Source organism: Panthera pardus, unplaced genomic scaffold (assembly GCF_024362965.1).
Source record: "Panthera pardus isolate Hobbes unplaced genomic scaffold, ASM2436296v1 HiC_scaffold_6, whole genome shotgun sequence".
NCBI lineage: Eukaryota > Metazoa > Chordata > Mammalia > Carnivora > Felidae > Panthera > Panthera pardus.
In genome coordinates this window covers 16,770,432-16,788,401 of record NW_026526991.1, presented here as the reverse complement: position 1 = coordinate 16,788,401, position 17,970 = coordinate 16,770,432, and the positions used below count along the sequence as shown (strand labels likewise).

The following is a 17,970-nucleotide window of genomic DNA, read 5'->3' as shown; positions in this document are numbered from 1 at the left end:
ACTTTCCTAACCTGTAGAATGGGACAATAATAGTAATAGTACTTGCAGGGTTGTTGGGAGAATCTGGGGTAATAGATGTGAAGTTCCTGGAGTGTGGGTACCAAATGGCTGGAATTCATTTATAATGGGTGTAGATGGGCGTAGAGCAGGGAGAATACAATTTGTATGTTCTAATGGGCCTTATGAAATCTAGTATTTCCGATTTTGTTCATAACTGTTAAACATGGGGGAAAGCCCTTCTGGGCCCATTCAGCTCCTCATCTTCATTTAGAATTCTGAACTTGTTCTTTCTGACTATTCCTTCCTCCAACTCCCCCTGGGGACAAGTCACATTTCTCAAGCTGCTAAGTCAAATGACAGCTGCCTTTTATTTCATATGTTTCTCATTCCAAAATGTTGTTTCAAATACTTTCAGCTACTAAGCATAAACTCTGGTCGCCTATGTTTTGCCTTGTAATTTCTTTCTTTCTTTCTTTTTTTTTTGAACATTTCAGATGCCAGCTTTTGGGTTTTGTATGATTCTGTGGTTTCCTACTCATTTGCTCCGCCCTTTAATCGCCCCACCAGCACTTAGTCTCCCCGCCTGCCACGGCTGTCTCCCCCTTGTCCTTATATCCTTGGCTCTCCCTGAGGGCTGTCCTTAATCCAGCGGGCTCTCGAATGCTTTGCTAAATTGAAAGTCCTCTGTTTATCCTGCCCCCTCCCCTCCATGTTCATGGCAGTTATCTCCCTTGGGCTCCCGTTTCCTGCTCTTATTCTTGGCTCCCTGCCAGGCATCACACGTTCACATGAAATCCTGCCTCTCCTCACAGAAGGAAAGGCTGGCAGTTTCCATTCATGGAATGCTCCTTCGCCACAAAGATGCTACACCCTGGCCACAGTCAGGGTGTTCTGGGTTTCCTGACGTGCCCAGGGCAAAGTTGGAGGGCTCACGCCTCAATAGTTATTTCCAGTAATGGCGAGTCAGGCTGGAGAACAGTGTGGTCTTTGTGGCAAAGAGGACAGAACATGAACTGTTGATTCTAACTGACCTGTGTGTTGGTCCAGGTACCGTACTGAGCCTCAGTTTGTTTGTCTGTGAAATGGGAAACAGAATTATCCTCACCTTATCACATTATTGCGAGGATCGTGAATGCAGAGGGCTTTGCACAGTGGAAAATGATATTTGCTCCTAAGTCTTTTATTTTCTCTCCCTTGTATTGGTTGCTAAGCTCTCCAGTCAGCAAGAGTCCCAGCAAGAAACAGAATGGCACCTTGAAGGAGTTAATTGAAGAAAGTATAAGGAAGGGGTTATGTATAGATTTATGGAGGTGTGGGTAGGGAATGAGAAACACCCTGGGACGCTAGAGCCAGAAGCCACAGCACACACTGAAGAGCAAGGCAGGAGCCTGGGCCGTCCCTGCCTGGTGAGAGCAGAAGCCATGGCACAGGGTCAGGGAAGACTGAAGCTTGGGAAGTGGTCTGGGGTCTTGCAAACTTAGATCATATCCACCCCTATTTCCCAGGATTTTAGATTTCTAATAAAACCTAGACAAACCAAGTGTTTCCTCCCTCCTCCCTTCTTTCCTCCTTCCCTTCCTTTTCTCTCTTTTACTCCCTCCCTCCTTCTCTCCCCTTCCCTTCCCTTCCCTTCCCTTCCCTTCCCTTCCCTTCCTCCCCTTTTCTTCCTTCCTCCCTTTCTTTCTTTTCTCTTTCTTTCTTTCTTTCTTTCTTTCTTTCTTTCTTTCTTTCTTTCTTTCTTTCTTTCTTTCTTTCTGTGCTTGGATAGGGGCCATGGCTTAGGTGGAAGAATGCAGCCACTGCTAACAGTAGATCCACCAGAGAGAGAGAGAGAGAGAGAGAGAGAGAGAGAGTAGGGGCCTAATACCACTTTTCTGTCTTCCTTCCCATGCCTTCCATTGACTGACTGCAACCAAAGCCACAGCATGAGGGGCCTGAGTGATGAAGTCCAGTAGTGGTGTCTTCTAGGTGCAGAGACAGGCAGAGAAACATGGAGAATGGACCTGGAGGAGCAGAGAATTATCTTATCATTTGTCACTTATTCGCCAGTCATTTTGTGCCGGGCTCTGAGCTTCAGTTTCCTATTAAGTAGGCATTAAATGAACCTGTTTATCCATCTTACAGGACTATCGTGATGGTCAAATGAAGCACTGTGATCATTTACTTTGTAGCGTGCTCCCCTTTTCATCTGCATTATTTCCAACCTTCCAAAGGCAGAGGGAAGCTGGGTTCAGGGGTGGGTTGTCAAAGGCGGCTTGACTGAGCTTTCTAACTGTGACATTACAGGCAGGTGACCAAACTCTCTGGGTCTTGGCTGCTCTTTCATGGTGGGTTCCCCCACCCCCCAAAACAGATCCTGAGACAAGTGTTTGAGTTCAAGTACTTTATTTGGGAACTGATTCCAGGAAACAATATAGGGGAATGAGGGGTGAGGCAGGGAAGGGAGGAAAGCCCAGAGGGGGGTCTTGGTCCCACAGGGGATTCTGGGAGCGTGTGTAGGATACACATCCTTGGATTGTTCTACTGCAGAGGGCGGGTGCCGGGGTGTTTATCCTCCAACTCACATCCTTCAGTGCCCGAGAGTCACTCCTCGGGCTCTACCTCCCTTCCAGGCTGCCTGTTTGTAGATAGAGAAGACCCAAGCAGCCAGAGACATACAAGAAGCCATGTAGATGCCTTCTAATGAGCCAAGAAATGGCTTGGAGACCCATGGCATATGCTTTGTTGTCCTAATTTGTATGATGGAGATGTTGCCTATCTCACAGGGCAGCTGGGAAAATGAAATGATTAATGATAAAACAATTGAATGTCTGCCAAAGCCTGGCCCATCGTAGGTATCTGGTAAATAGGGGGTACTCCTAATAAGGTGGGTAAATATTATCGGTGTATTATGGGCTGGGGCAAATAGCATGTGCAAAGAGGTTGGGACACTTGCGCTGAATCTCACAGATAGTTTTTTAGGGGCCAAGTCAGATCTGACTCCCAATTTGTTCTCCTTCCGCTCTGCGTAACAGACTATGCATGCAGAGTACTTTTGCATCATAAAGTGTGAGAAGCTCCATAAATATAAAATGTTTGTAGTCCCAGATGTGCTAGCTCAGATCCAAGTTAAATTGACCCTGGGTAGCTCTTCCCTCGGTCCCGATTCCCACAACCTCAAATATATATTTTCTTAGTCCCTCAGGGTCTTCCATTCTGTGCCCTCACCACCCCCAGCCCTTCATTAGTGATGCCTAGGTGTCTCCACATATTTCAAAGGGTGCCAGAAAGTCTCCAGACAAAATAAAATGTGCTGTAAATCACTAAGAGCATAAAACTCTAGACACCTTGTTCTCCATGTAATGTTTCCTTTTAAAAACAAATATTTGGAAATGCCCTCTTTACTATCCTGCTGATACACACATAAAAACCAACAAAACACATAACTCTTTTTTTAAAAATTGTAGTAAAATATACATAACATAAAATTTACTGTTTTAACCGTTTCAAAATACAGTTCAGTGACATTAAGTACATTGTGGTACAACCACCGCCACTGTCCATTTCTAGAACTTTTCCATGTCCCCAAACTGAAACTCTGCGCTCATTAATAACACTAACTCCCCACTCCTTTCTTGCCCAGCCCCGGGAACTCACCATTCTACTTTGTCCCTTTGTACCTGCTTTGTGAATTTGACTACTAGGTCCCATACACAAGTGGCATCATACAGTATTTGTCCTTTTGGGACTGGCTTATTTCTCTTAGCATAAGTCTTCAAGGTTCATCTATCATGTAGCAGGTGTCAAAATTTCCTTCCTTTTTAAGGCTAAATAATATTCCAGTGAATGTATATACCATGTTTTGTTTATCCATTCATCTGTTGATGGACACTTGGGTGGTTCCACTTTTTAGCTATTGTGAATAATGCTGGTATGAACTTGGATGTACAAATATCTGTTTGGGTCCCCACTTGCAACTCTTTTGGGTATATACCCAGAGTGGAATTGGTAATTCTATGTTTGATGTTCTGAGGAACCTCCATACTGGTTTTTTTTTTAAGTTTATTCATTCATTTTTTGAGAGAGAGAGAGAGAAAGAGAGACAGAAAGCAAACAGGGGAGGGGCAGAGAGAAGGAGAGACAGAATCCCAAGCAGGCTCCACACTGTCAGCGCGGAGCCTGACGTGACTCGAATTCACGAACTGTGAGATCATGACCTGAGCCGAGATCAAGAGTCAGACGCCCAACCGACCTAGCCACCCAGGTGCCGGCATACTGTTTTCCATAGCGGATGCACCATTTTACACTTCCACCGGCATAACTGTTTTAGGAAGGACAAAAAGAGGAAAGAAAGATGTACTTAAATAGCATTGGTGTTTCAGCGTGTCCTCGCTGGGCTGGGGTGCATAGAGACACAACGCAACGATTGCACATCCGCATGAGTGCCCGTCTGCCATAAACGCAGACCAGTGTACAGGTGTGATCCTGGAGCGCATTGCGGTTAGTGGTTTTCCAGAAACAATGAACAAGTGAAAACCACTGCCACCTGCATTTGACTTGTTACATTCTTTGTGTACAATATAGATTGAATGTATATTAAAAATGTGCAAACAGTGCCTTGGTGTGTATACGTGAAACAAAATTATAATCAGAAAATTATAAAAAGGCTTTTCATCTACATGCCTTTCCAGTAGGACATTTAGAAGTCGTATGGGATGGGGATGGTTTTATTGTAAAGAACTATTCTTTGCCTCACCTAGCAATTTCCAGTAGCAAAGTTCTCCCCAACATGATAGCCAAAAATGCCCCTCCAAATCCTAAACGCTCCCTAGGGAGTGAGATACGGCCCTCGTTTAGAAATGCTTTGTCACGCTCACCTAGTGTCTTGAACATGTAGATGGGTGATTTTGGTGGCTGAGATAATACAAGCGAGAATTGTTGGAGCAAAGGAATTTGAAAGTATCCAAGGAGTCCAAGATCTTGGTAAAAAAAAAAAAAAAAATCACCTAGAGTTTCTTTCATCCTACCGGAACTCAGTTGTTCTCAAAATCTGTTTTCGGTGCCCGGCCCACAGATCAGAAGGACAGAGGGCAGGAGCACGAGTGGCCTTGGTGGGAAGGAATGAAAAGGGCAGATATGTGGGATGTTTTCAAGGCTGACTCTCTAACACGAAAGTGACTAGACGTGGGGAGTGAGGCTCGAAGGCACACTCTGGAAGGAGAGCGTGGACCTAACTCGAGGTTTCTGCTCTACCATTCATAAGACGTGAGATTGGGACAGACTGCTCACAAGTGCCAGTCTCCTCATCTGTAAAATGGGGCTCGTTCCAGCCCCAGCTTACCTTCCAAGGGCACCTGTGTGTGAGCATGGTCTTCTAGGCTTTACAGCTTTATCTGAGACCTGCCACTCCTCTCCCTCATACCTGGAGTGCTCACAATTGCCCTGTGTATCAGACAGGGTCCTCCAGAGAAACAGAAGCAATAGAATGAGTGTATTATACACTAAGAGATTTATTTTAAAGAATGTGTTCACGTGATCACGGAGCTTGGCAAATTCGAAGTCTGTAGGGCAGGCTGGCATGCTTGAAACTCAGACAGGGTTTCTATGTTAGTCCTGAAGGCTTGTGAGGTAGACATTATTAGCCCTACTTTGTTGTGTGTCCTGACTGTGGCCACACAGCTAATACACGAGGGGCTTTTTATTCCTTTACTTTGTACTGTGTCCCTCTTAGAAACCCAGGACACTGGAGCACAGCGTCTGCCTATAACTTAACTGATCGACTAGAAGTAGTGATGCTTTTCATTTACTTCTTCACTGGCTTATTTTTTTCATTTACCCTGCACGTGAATACATCCCAAGTGCAAAATTTGTTCCCTAGGGAGCGAGTTACCGGGGCCCACCACACAGGGCGTGAAGTGGTTCTGGGCGTTTGTACGTGGCATCGTCAGGAATGCGGAGCTGGGCAGGGAGGTGCAAAAAATTGCTGACCGTGGGCTCAGCATGAAACAGCCCTTCCCCATAGCTCCCAAGTAGGAACACCAGTGTCTCGGAATGTGTTACTCTTAAATTCCATCCCAGCTGCACGGCCCACATTGGCCCCACCCAGGCTGGCAGGGAAGGGGTGGGCTGGGGCCAGCCGCCATCTTTCCAGTCCCACCTCAGGGCATGGGGGTCAGGCAGATGTCTGTGAATGTTGGAAAGCGTGGTACAAATCTAAAGAGCTGTCTGGTGCGACTGTGCCTGCCTCCCGGCCTTTGGCTGCCTCTGTCTGCGTCACCCTCCCTTCTCTCTCTTGTGTAACGGAATCTGCTTCTCCTTCCCCTGGCAAGTGATTTTGGAGCTCTGGTAGCCACACTGTCGCTCTCTCTCCCTTTTCGCAGTGTCACGGATGTTTTGTGGCTTGTGCCTGTGCTATGTGCCTTGTTTCCCAGTGTGGCTATAAACTCCCTCTCAGGCTGCCCAAGGCCTGAGATATTGGAGGTGCCTCTCCTGTCTCCACACATTCCTCTCACTGGCTTCCTTTCTCTGATTCTCTTGTTCTCACCCAACAGGGCCCTGCACTTTCGTGCATTGCTGGTCCCCACACCTGACTGCCTTCACCCTCCCGGGAGAGAGTTGTAGCCTCTGTGCAAATGCTGCCCGATCCTGAAGATGTAGCAGCTGAAGGCTGTCAGGCACCTGTGCCCTCCGGCAACGGTCTCCTGAAGGGAAAGGGGAACAGCCCACCTGCATGCATGACACCGAGAAGCCAGTGCGTTGGATCCAGAAAGATCCGACTGGCTGGTCACATGACCGCAGGTAACTAAATGAGGTTTTTTGGATTATTTCAGTTACCTCTGGCTGACAGCTGGATTAAATGAGGTAATGGATATAAGATGGCTGCCATGGTTCAGTTCCTTAAAAAGTGAGTTAACATCCCTTTTTTGGAGTCAGTATAAAATAGGGGCGAGCAGGACACATCCCAGGCACAGGGCACTTGGGTTCGAATCTCATTTCTGCTGCTTGTTAGCTGTGTGGTCTTGGACAAGTTACCGTTCTTTGGAATTCAGTATTCTCCTCTGATAAACAGAAGTCATAGTAGTTCTTAATCTCATGGGGCTGTTGTGAGAATTAAATGAGATAATCCATGTAAAAGAGTCAAAACATAGTAGCTGTTGTTACCTGCCTGAATTCTGGTCAGGCTTCCCTCTTAAAGGGCCATGCATGGCAGTGGCCTGCAGAGGGCAGCATCCCCGCAGTAATCAGGCTCTCCTCCGGGCTAACGTCCTTGGGCCATTCAAGTTTAGGGCAGGCAAAAGCAAGGTATATACAAAGCGCAGCAGACTGACCAAATGACAGAATGTATGAGAGTGATGCGATGGCATGGGAGAAAGGGCAGAATTAAAAAAATACGTATATTTATAGGTGGGCAGGTGCAATGAGACAGAATGGAGAAAAAGACCCAGAATTTAAATAAAAAGCCCATGAAGAACTTTAGGTGAGCATGCAGAACAACACATGTGCTCTCTTTGGGCCTGTCTTGGGGGACCTCTGGAGTCTGGTGACCTGTCCCTAGTTTGTTCGTACAGTTTGTGCCTGGAGATCAAGACACTCTTTGAAAACACTTGGAAAGCAACTGAAAGATCAACGATCCAGAGTTGACCACACTGAGAATGGAACATCTCTGGACTTAACCCAGGACATCCATCCGGTGTCTGGTGCCACCTCAGTTCCTAACCGGCTGGGTGACTTTAAATGACTATTGGGGCAGCTCTCCGTAGGATGAGGGCAACCTTTTGAATAGTCAGGAGAAAAGGCCAGGGTGGGGGTTATCATTATTTCGTGTTCCATGCCACCTCTCCAGAAGTCCTTCTTGATTTGCCTCCATGTTATCTTGCAGGACATTCTTCTAGTATCTCTAGCATCTTGGATACAGGGGGGCATTTTCCTATGCTCCAAGCATGCCAGTGACTCTCTTTGCTCCTGGTGACTAATTGTAACATCTACTACCTGGCCTCTTAGGAGTCTCTTGGGACCATCATTAACCATCATTAAACCCAGAAATCCCCACAGCTAATTGCCACGGAGCCTTGCTTCATGTACAAAAGTACTGTTTTGTTTTATGTTGTTTGAAACCTAAATGTTTAAATACCTGCCTCATTCTGTACATAGCATTCTGCAATTCGCCCTTTTTTGCATAACCCTGTACCTTAGAGAATTTCCCATACCACACGTAGAAATTGACCTTGTTCTTTATAATGACTTGACGGTAATCCATTGCGTGGATATGCCAGAATTAATTTAAGAAGTCTAGTGTCGATGGACATTTAGACTCTTTTCAATTTCCCTCTTTCAAAAGCAGTGCTGCTCGAGTGTTCTGTGTGTGTCTAGTCGTCCATATCTGCAAGTTCTCCGCTAGGATGGATGCCAAAAAATGGAATTGCCAGATTACAGGGGGCGAGTGTTTAAAATTTTGACAGATACTGCTGAGTTGCCTCCAAAGGCCATACCTATTTACATTCCTGTCTCTAACACGTTTTTTATTATAGCCCACATAAGACAGGTAGGTTCTAAGTCAAACACGGATGGACTTGAGTGGAAGTAAAGCCTGGTGGTCAAGTGCCAGATACTGCATTCGAATCTTAATTCTACCTCACAAAATTTATGTGAATTTGGCAAGTCACTTAACCTCTTACGATCTGGTTTCTCCAGGGTAAATGGGACTATAAATTGTACCTAAATCACAGGTGGTTGTGACCATGAAATGAGTTAATGTATGTAAATCACTGAATCTTGTTACACTGAATCTTGAGCCATTTCCAGTGTTCTCCACTCTTTTGCTTCATGCCTGTCTTTCTGGTGTGTCTTTGTCTTTTCACGTTCGTCACGTTGTAGTCAGTTACAAACCCAGTTTGTGTTCCCCCAGCAGCTCCTTTTAGCAAGCGGAAGTGAAGAAGTGACTTCAGATCTTGGGTTGGTTATTAATAAACCTGTAAACTTGTACAACTTAGCTGATCTTTTGGAGCCTTGTTTACCTCAGCTAGAAAATAGGGATCATTTCTGCATCAGGTCGGAATCCTTCTGTTGCAAAGGTGAGGGAATTCATCCCAAACAGAATTTAGTGGCTCACAGTAAGTGGAAAGGCTGCAGATTCCCATTTTAGGCATATTTCTATTAATGACTAAAAGGCCATCCCAGGACCCGATTTCTTTTGCCCCCTTTTGATTCTCCAGTTTTGACTCCATCCTCAGACTTCAGGTGGTAGCGAGCTGCCTGTAGGTGGTCCATACCTTACACACCTCCGGTTTGTCGTCCCAAGGAAAGCCTGTCCGCCTCTGTCCCAGCATTCCCCGCAGCCTCACTGGGTCTCCCTGAAGCTGATTGGGTCTTGCACCTGTGCCTGAACCAATCACTAAGCGTAAGGGAGTGAGAGGTGCTGATTGGCTTAGGCTAGATCACATGATCCACACTTGCGGAAACGGAGCTGCCCTGGACGCCTTCGACTGAACGTGGGAGGAGCACACCCCATAGTGGAGCTGTTGGGTGTTGTTAGAGAAAGAGAAAATAGATGTTGGGAGGCAGACGACAAATGTTTGCGCTCATATCTCTTCTCCAACAAGTTTGTTGTGTGGGTGGTGAGGTGTAATGATGACTGGCGCAACTCCTGGCAAAGTGACACCTGCTGTACAATTAATGTCTGTATTCTGTCCATGTCTTCTGTCTGGTGATACTTTGGGTATTGCTGCTTTCTCTTAATGTTCTATTCTTTTGAGATTTTGTTCACTTTGCAACAATCCCCCAATTTATATTTTTATCCCCAGCCCTAAACTCTCCACAGTTTTAATCCTGTATCTCTAGTTGACTTTTTATAAAAATTTATTTATTTACTTTGAGAGAGAGAGAGAGCACACACATATGAGCAGGGGAGGGGCCGAAAAAGAGAGAGAGAGAGAGAGAGAGAGAGAGAGAGAGAGAGAATCCCAAGCAGGCTGGGTATCATCAGCACAGAGCCTGATGTGGGGCTTGAACTCATAAACGGTGAGATCAAATCAAGAGTGGGATCCTTAACTGACTGAGCCACCCAGGCCTCCCTCCAGTTGACTTTTGATCATTTTCACTTGGTTATCTCACTGCAGCATACAGTTAACACATCAAAACCCAACCCATCTTCTTGATCCTTAAATCAGATCCCCATTCCCATTTCTGCTCTTGGATCCCATACATGCATTAGTAGGTGCTGGAACTGCTTCGATTTTTGTTCCTTTCCGTGTTTGCTTGATGTCTGGGTCATGAAAACAACCTCTTCTGCTATGTGCTTGCTCACCCCTCTTGTGAATCCCGGGTCACTGAAGATGAAGTGATACACAACTGCCTGGGATCATTATTTGGTTTAAAGTCTTACAAACTGCCTGAACTTGAGCAAATAAACTTTTGAAGCCTCAGTTTCCTCATCTGTAAAATCTATTTTGCTTTTTTCCAGTGTCTTTTTGACTTAAATCACATGTTTCTTTGATAATGGATCTAACTTTTAGGGCAGTGTATGGGCAGTCAGGTTTTTAGGTATGGTCTACTGGCTTGACTACCCTATATGATCTTTCCTATCCCATTTTATTCTAGTTTATGATTCACTTCACCTTTATTATTTTTTTTCCTTCAGCAGCAGATATTTTTGATTTAGAGAGTGTTGGCCAACCCTATAGAAATGCTACTTTCACACCTGTGGAATATCATGTTGCCTGACATTCACTTCTGTAGCACTTCTAATCCTCTCCGGCTCTGGGATATGTAATTATATACACCCCTTCCCAGCTCTGGCTGCTGCAGTCCCACTGCTGGATTGCTTGTCTGTTTCCTCTTCACCTTCCAGTGACCCCTGAAAGGGTTGTACCTGGGAGGTGGGTTTCTCCAGGCAGAGGCAGATGCACTAGACGCAAATACAGGCTCATCTACAGGAACCAGTGGGTGTGTGGTGAGTTACTTGTGGGGCTGGACTTGACCGTGAGTGGCTAAGCAACGCTACGTGAGGTGAAGTGCTGTCTGGGAGCAGAGACACAGGGAGAGCACCTGGTTGTACGTGCATTACACTTGCACTGTCCAATATGATAGTCATTAGCCACAGCCACATGTGGCGATTTAAATTAAAATTAATTAAAAATAGTTATGGGCGCCTGGGTGGCTCAGTCAGTTAAGCATCCAACTCTTGGTTTCAGCTCAGGTCATGATCTCATGGTTCATGGGTTCTAGCCCTGCGTTGAGCTCTGCACTGATGGCAGGGAGCCTGCTTGGGATTTTCTCTCTCCTTCTCTCTCTGCCCCACCCCTGCTCATGCTCTCTCTCTGTCAAAATAAATAAAGAAACAATGAAAAAATGGTTATAAATTTCTATTCCTTAGTCATACTTCCCACATTTCAACTTCTCAATAACCACTCGTGGCCACTGGCTTCCATTTTGGGCGGCACAGATCTAGAACAGTTCCATCACCCAGAAAATTCTGTTGAGTGGTCCTGCTCTGAAGTGTGGCAACAGGAGTGGGCATGCTGGGATCTCAACCAAGGTTGTCAGGAGGGAAAGTAGAACCCTGCCCCCTTGGCTGATAGGATGTGGACTGAAGAAACTGGCTTGGTTTCAGACGTCGCCCTGGACCTGGCAGTGTACAGCATCCAAGGAGCTTACAAATCCAAGTGACTCTCCAAGGCTCTGCAGGGAGGGTGGTCTAAGTGCAGTCTTGAGGGATATAGGCAGATGGGAGCTTCCCCCTCCCCCACCTCAGGAGACACGCCCTGTGCTGAGCACTTTACATAGATGATTTCATTCAACCTTAGGAGGAGACAGTATTACCTCCATTTCATAGATAAGGAAACTGGGCCACATAGAAGAGAGCCTGTGTATAAGCCCTTCTGTACTGCTCCATGCTGCCTCCAAGTCAGGCAGGAGAGACCCGAGCTCTGGGGGAGCAGGGGGCTGAGCTCTTGGCAGGAAGCCGGCTAGGATCAAGCAAGCTCAGATTGGGGTTGGGGCCAGCCCTCCTGCTGTCCAAGAGAATAAGGCAGAGAAGAGGAGGCAGGGCAAAGTTATGGCACAGGACAGACCTAACTTTGGGGGTGGTGATGTTCATGGCTTGGGGTGCATGAAGACGCTGTAGTAATGTCTTCTGTAGATCGAGAAGAGGACTGCTCGTCCTCCAGGGCTAGGACTATGTCACAGCGCTGGCCTGACCATGGACTCTGAGCGTCACATGGCCCTTCTGTAAATCCCACTTCTGCCGTTTATTTCTTTGCTGCAGCTGAGGTCGCCTCCCTGAATTTCAGCCTCCTCATCTGTAAAATGAATATGATAAGATGACATTTATTAGTATCATCATTATCCTTGTAGCCTCAGGTATGAATACCATACTTAGCATAACCTCAGTAAAAAATGGAATAAAATTGAATCTGGTGACGAGGGCTGGAGAATGTAAGGGCTGAAAGAAGAGTCCACTTGGATGGGAAGAAAGAGGCCTACTCAAGTCTACACTAGGGCAATAATTACAGGAAATTACAAAATCATTTCCTTCTGGCCCAACAAAGGCATTTGTTTCCTTTTGCTACTGGGAGTCTCAGAGATGTGTTCATCCATTGTAAAAATACCCATTTGGTGCCACCATTTTGTGACCATTGGCATTATCAACATTATGATCTATGTTTACCTGGTGAATTCCTTGGCTCAAGTTAGAAATTACCAAATTATCATTGTCCTCTAAGTGGGGATAAAATGCTGTACCTTTATGCACAGAGTGGTTTAAAACCATTTGGCTTAATTTAGTTAAGCAATAAATTATTTTGAAAGTATTCAGTTTCCAAATATTAAAGCCAAATTTCAAATTAGTTTGTCTGTGTAGTCCTAAGAATTGGTGCATGGAGGCTTCCCCAGACCCATATTCTGGCTGCCTGGTGATGCTGGTGGGCTTTTGGCTTATCCTATGTATATATCTTGGGGTTAAACTCAAGATCAGAACTATTGTGATCAAGGTCTCCAGCATTAACAACATTGTCAACAAATACAAGTGTATGCCTGTCATGGATATGGATGCTAGCAACTTACCTACCAATACCACCTACCCAATACATAGGTGTAATCCTAACCCAGTTCCCAAGCTAAATACCAACTGCTTCCAGAAAACCCATTTCAGGGAGTTTAGTTATTAAATCACACAGCCTGATAAACTGAGCATTTGACCTCGCAAAAGGTGAGGATCCTTGCAATGAGTCCCTCAGTTGAGCTCTCCAGGCATAAAGCTAAAGACAGAAAATATAGATCCTGGATCTGCTGTCTGGTGTGTGTTTGTGTGTACATGTGTGTGTGAGATGTATGTGTACATGCATGCATGTGCATTAGCAAGGGAGAGATGCACCTGTCTCAGGACTCAGGCTTGGAGTCTAACTGAGTTTCAGTTCACACAGTCCTTTTACCCTATGACTGTGTAGATAACCTTTCATGAAGAAACTGAAGAATTTAACACCAAAGGTGTTAAACTTCTTAAATATTTTCCAAATAACTTGAAAACCAAGTTTTAGTTTTCTCTCTGCCTGAAAGGATCATCTCCGTTAAGGTTTTGGGGAAAGAAGATAGGGTGAAATTGGGCTAGGCTGTCCCTTATCTGCTCTGGAATTGTCTACTAGTAACTGTATTCTTCTGCTGATTCCAGTCATGCTGGTCCCTGCCTGAGCAACAAGATCCAGAGCCCTAGCGAGGATGCTGCTGTGTTCTTGCAATGGCAGCTGAAGGGTGAAAGTGGGCAGGCCATGTATCCTATCCCTGTCTTCTGCTTCATTTTATAGAAGCCTGACCATTCAAAGCTCTATCTGAGCATCAGACTGCAGTGCAGGACTGAGGGAAACTAAGAAGAAAATTCTGGAAATTATGTGCTAATTTTAATGTTCCTGTCCTAAGGAAAAGTCCCCCAGGGAGTTCAAACTCTTTACATGCTGTTGATCTCTTGTGGGCATCCCTATTTCCTAACATCAATCCTTTGTCTCAGGTCAGGGCCTCTCTGTGAGTACCTTCTTCCTCTGCTGTGTGCTCTCTGTTCGACTTTCAGAAAACCTCTTTCTACCCATGGAATTGATCTGTCCTCTCCAACTGAGTCATTTCCTAAGTCTGACTTATTGAGATAAATTGGCCGGAAGTGTTGCTGCTGTGGTCAATCCACAGTTGTCCTTTGCTATTGTGTTTTTGGTACAGTCTGGGTAAGAGTGGGGTTGTAGGGTTGGCTGAGTCTGAATACTCTAAGCTTCATGGTGAAGTCCTTGATGAACCCTGGGCACCTGAAGGGAAGTATTGTTGAAGTGAGTTGTAGCCTTGAGTCTTTCCTCCCACTGACTGGCCAGCTACTAATTGTTGGGACCTCCTTCTGCCTCCAAACACTATATACAGATCCAAACACACACACACACACACACACACACACACACACACACACACACACACACACCCTTCCCAAGGACCAATGTGGATTCTCAACAATAGTATAGTCAAAACACACATGATTGCAAAACATCTCTCTCAAGATGGCATTCCTGTCCACCTCCCTCAACTTGCTTTCAAATCATGCCCCCTCCAGCTTACTGGGAATATGAAATATGCCTATCCCTGAATTGCACAAAGATCCAGGAAACTTTGGGCCCACTTATCTTCTTAGGGACTATTTTCCAATCCTCTCTTTATGGAAAGAAAATCTGACTGGGTTCATTTCTCCAGCTACATGATTGTGTCCATTCACCACCACAAAGATCTGAGTTTTAAAGAATCCCAATTCTAGTCTTGTTAGAAATGCAGTTAGGTGTTTTGAGTTCAATTTCAACCATTACTAACTTGACATAATTCTCCAAATTACCCCAATGTATTAAAACTGTTATTGCACTTACCAACAAAATAGTCCAGCTGAGTGTTAAATAACATCACCAGCACCAACCGTACTTTCACATAGATTATGATCTCATTTGACCCTTATAACAATCCTGGGAGGTGGCCAGACCATGTACTTTCATTCTCTTTTTATAGATGAAAAACTGATGTTCAGAGGAACGGACTCTTCAGATCTCTTCGCTAGTAAAGTGACAATTTAATGGCAAATAACTGATCGAACACTTTTGCAACTATCCCAAGAAGCATTCTCTGCTTAACCTAGAGCAATGACCTTCCATTTCTTCATAAAGCAAACAGAAATGATTTTGCAGATGAGCTTAGGGAAGATTTAAAATGCAAAAAGTGTTGTGGTGGAATTTGGCTTTTATTTTTTGCCCCATAAGGACTCCCCCCTCCCCCAATGTTCATATTGTAAGAGAGAGAGAGAGAGAGAGAGAAAGAGAGCGAGTTCAGCTGGCTGATCTGTGAGCTATTGAAGCTTTTGCTTAAAAAGGAAATCTGATCTCTGTCTAAGTGGCACTAATGTGTGGGCTGAGAGCTGCTACTGTAAATTCAGCAAGGGATTCATTAATGCCAGGAGCCTCCTAGAGTGCTGTGGATGGGTGACCTCTGAAATAAAAGCATAACCAGCAAAGATAAGGCTTCATGCATGATCTACAGGGCTCTGTTTCTGGTGATCTTCAAGATATCTTAAGCCAGGAGTATTTAGGACCAGAAAGCCAGGAGTTTGGTGGGGAGGGGGAGACCACCCAAAAAGATTAGATGATACCACACAATAGATTCTTGGCTTTTTGAAATTCTTTGGCAAATCTCTCTCCCCCCACTCCCCCCCCCCCACCCCAACTCTTCCCTTTGCTGGGAATAGTTTTTGCACTTTTCTCTTTGCTGGGAAAAATAAACTACTGTTTTTGAAATGACTAGGATGCCGTCAATAAGGCTCACGAGCTCTTGATGGGAAGATGAGCTGGAAAACACATCAGAAGACTGCTGGGAACCTCAGTTGTTGGGGGGTGTCACACAGCTTTGTAAGATTCTGATTTTGACATGAGGTATGGGATTGGGGTGTTAGGCGGCAATGGCTCTTCTAAGACTAGCTTTTGAGAGCTTCCTCTTATGATCCCGGAGCTCTCCTGACCACAGGGCATAACTGTTTTGGTTTTTTTTTTTTTTTTTGCTTTGTTTTGTTTTTAATGTTTGTTTACTTATTTTGAGAGAGAAAGAGATGGGAGAGAATGTGAGTAGGGGAGGGGCAGAGAGAGAGTGAGAGAGAGAGAACCCCAAGCAGGCTCTGAGCTGTCAGCACAGAGCCCAATGTGAGGCTTGAACTCACGAACGGTGAAATCATGACCTGAGCTGAAAACCATGAGCCAGATGCGTAAGTGACCAAGCCACCCAGGCGCCCCAGGGCACGACTGTTTTCATTGCAAATCAGTACTTTGGATTTGGATTTCAAATAAGCTATTTAAAAAATTAGGCCCCCCCTTCCCCAAAACTACTGTATAGGTTTTCTCAGGCTGCTATAACAAAATACCATAGGCTGGTGGCTTAAACAACAGAAATTTTGTTTCTTACCATTCTGGAGGCTGGAAGTCCAAGATGGAAGAGCCAACAGGGTTGGTGTCTGGTGAGACCTATTTCCCTGGCTTGATGGACCATTTTCTTGTTGTGTCCTAACATGGCTCCTTTTTTGGGCAGAGAGAGAGAAAAAGGGAGAGAGCGAGAGCGAGATATCTATGGGGCTTCTTCCTCTTCTTTTAAGGACAGCAGTCCTCTTGGATTAGGTGCTCACCTTTATAACCTAATTTCACCTTAATTATCTCCCTAAAGGCCCTATCTCTAAATAGAGTCACATTGGGGTTTAGGGGTTCAACATATGAATTTGGGGGGACACAGTTTTTAGTCCACAATAAGTACAAAAGGATATACACATATTGTAAACCATTGAACAATGTTGAACCATAACAAGAAAATGTCAACTGTCTTCTCTCATTTTTGCCCGACCAGCCAGGTGACCAGTTGGTATGTATTTCTCACATCTTTCCCTTCCTGGTGCAAACACATGGCACATTGTATTTTTGTTTTTTACAGCAGTGATGTTCCATTGTATTTACTACTTTGCAATGGCTTTCTATTTGACTAACATTAAACTGATTTTTAAAAATCTGTTGACATTTCCCCTGGGCGTCTATGACTATCGAACAAGTGTTCCCAGCTGGAGTTTGGGACTTATAAAAGTCTGTGGATAGAATTCACGAGGTCTGTGAACATGACTGGGAAGAAAAAATGCATCTTGATTATCACTCACCTCTCACTGAAATTTAGTGCATCGTTTAATTAGGAATATAGACAACACAGCATAGTTACATTTTCAAGAACCTCAGGTATTTTTATATCGCATCACGGTTTTGCAGATATCTCAGAATATCCTATCTGCTTTATATTAAAATAATTACCAGATATACTACTGGATTGTAGTAGACCTAATGGTTTATCTAATGGGTTATTTAATGGGTTACTAACGATGCACTTACATTACTCCGTTGCAAAATTTTAAATGCAATCTTTTTGAAGACGTTTCAATATAATTGTTTTAAAGAAATTATCCAAAGTTATTATTTTTTTCCAAACATTTAAAAACAGGATTTTGAGAAGAGACCCATAGACCTTACCAGTTGTTGAAGGAATCCATGGCACAAAAACAGTTAAGAACCCTTGCTATAGAGATATGACAGACTGAGGATGTAATATTTTACTTGGAAGCCAAAAGAGATGTGGAATGTGGAACAAAACGAAGTTTTTAATACCCAGCCAATTTGAGAGGTTGATAAAGGATAAGAACACATCAGATGATGGGAGCCCTGATTAGACCTGTCCCTGCAATGTACACAGTGATTTGTGTCCACTCATTCCTTTGAGTTTTAGATAAATAATGAGAATTCCAACTGCCATCGGTGAGTATCTACTGTTAAAGATGATTTTCAAAGAAGGTGAAATCATGACTCTCATGTAGATATGAAATAATGCATGAAAAAGATCTTATTTAACTCACAAATTAGTAAGAGTGACAGAAGCAATGGGAGAACTGAGACCTTCTACCCTTAGAATTAC

At 44.5% G+C, this 17,970-nt stretch overlaps 1 long non-coding RNA gene across 1 annotated transcript; it reads right to left on the bottom strand.

Moving 5' to 3' along the window:
- Positions 1–11,324: 11,324 nt before the first annotated feature.
- LOC109265451 (uncharacterized) lies at positions 11,325–16,551 on the bottom strand. Its single transcript, XR_002079193.2, has 3 exons — positions 16,435–16,551; positions 14,862–15,042; positions 11,325–12,275 (listed from the first exon to the last, which is right to left on the bottom strand). It is a non-coding gene; the product is annotated as an uncharacterized LOC109265451 (long non-coding RNA).
- Between the last annotated feature and the right edge of the window lie 1,419 nt (positions 16,552–17,970).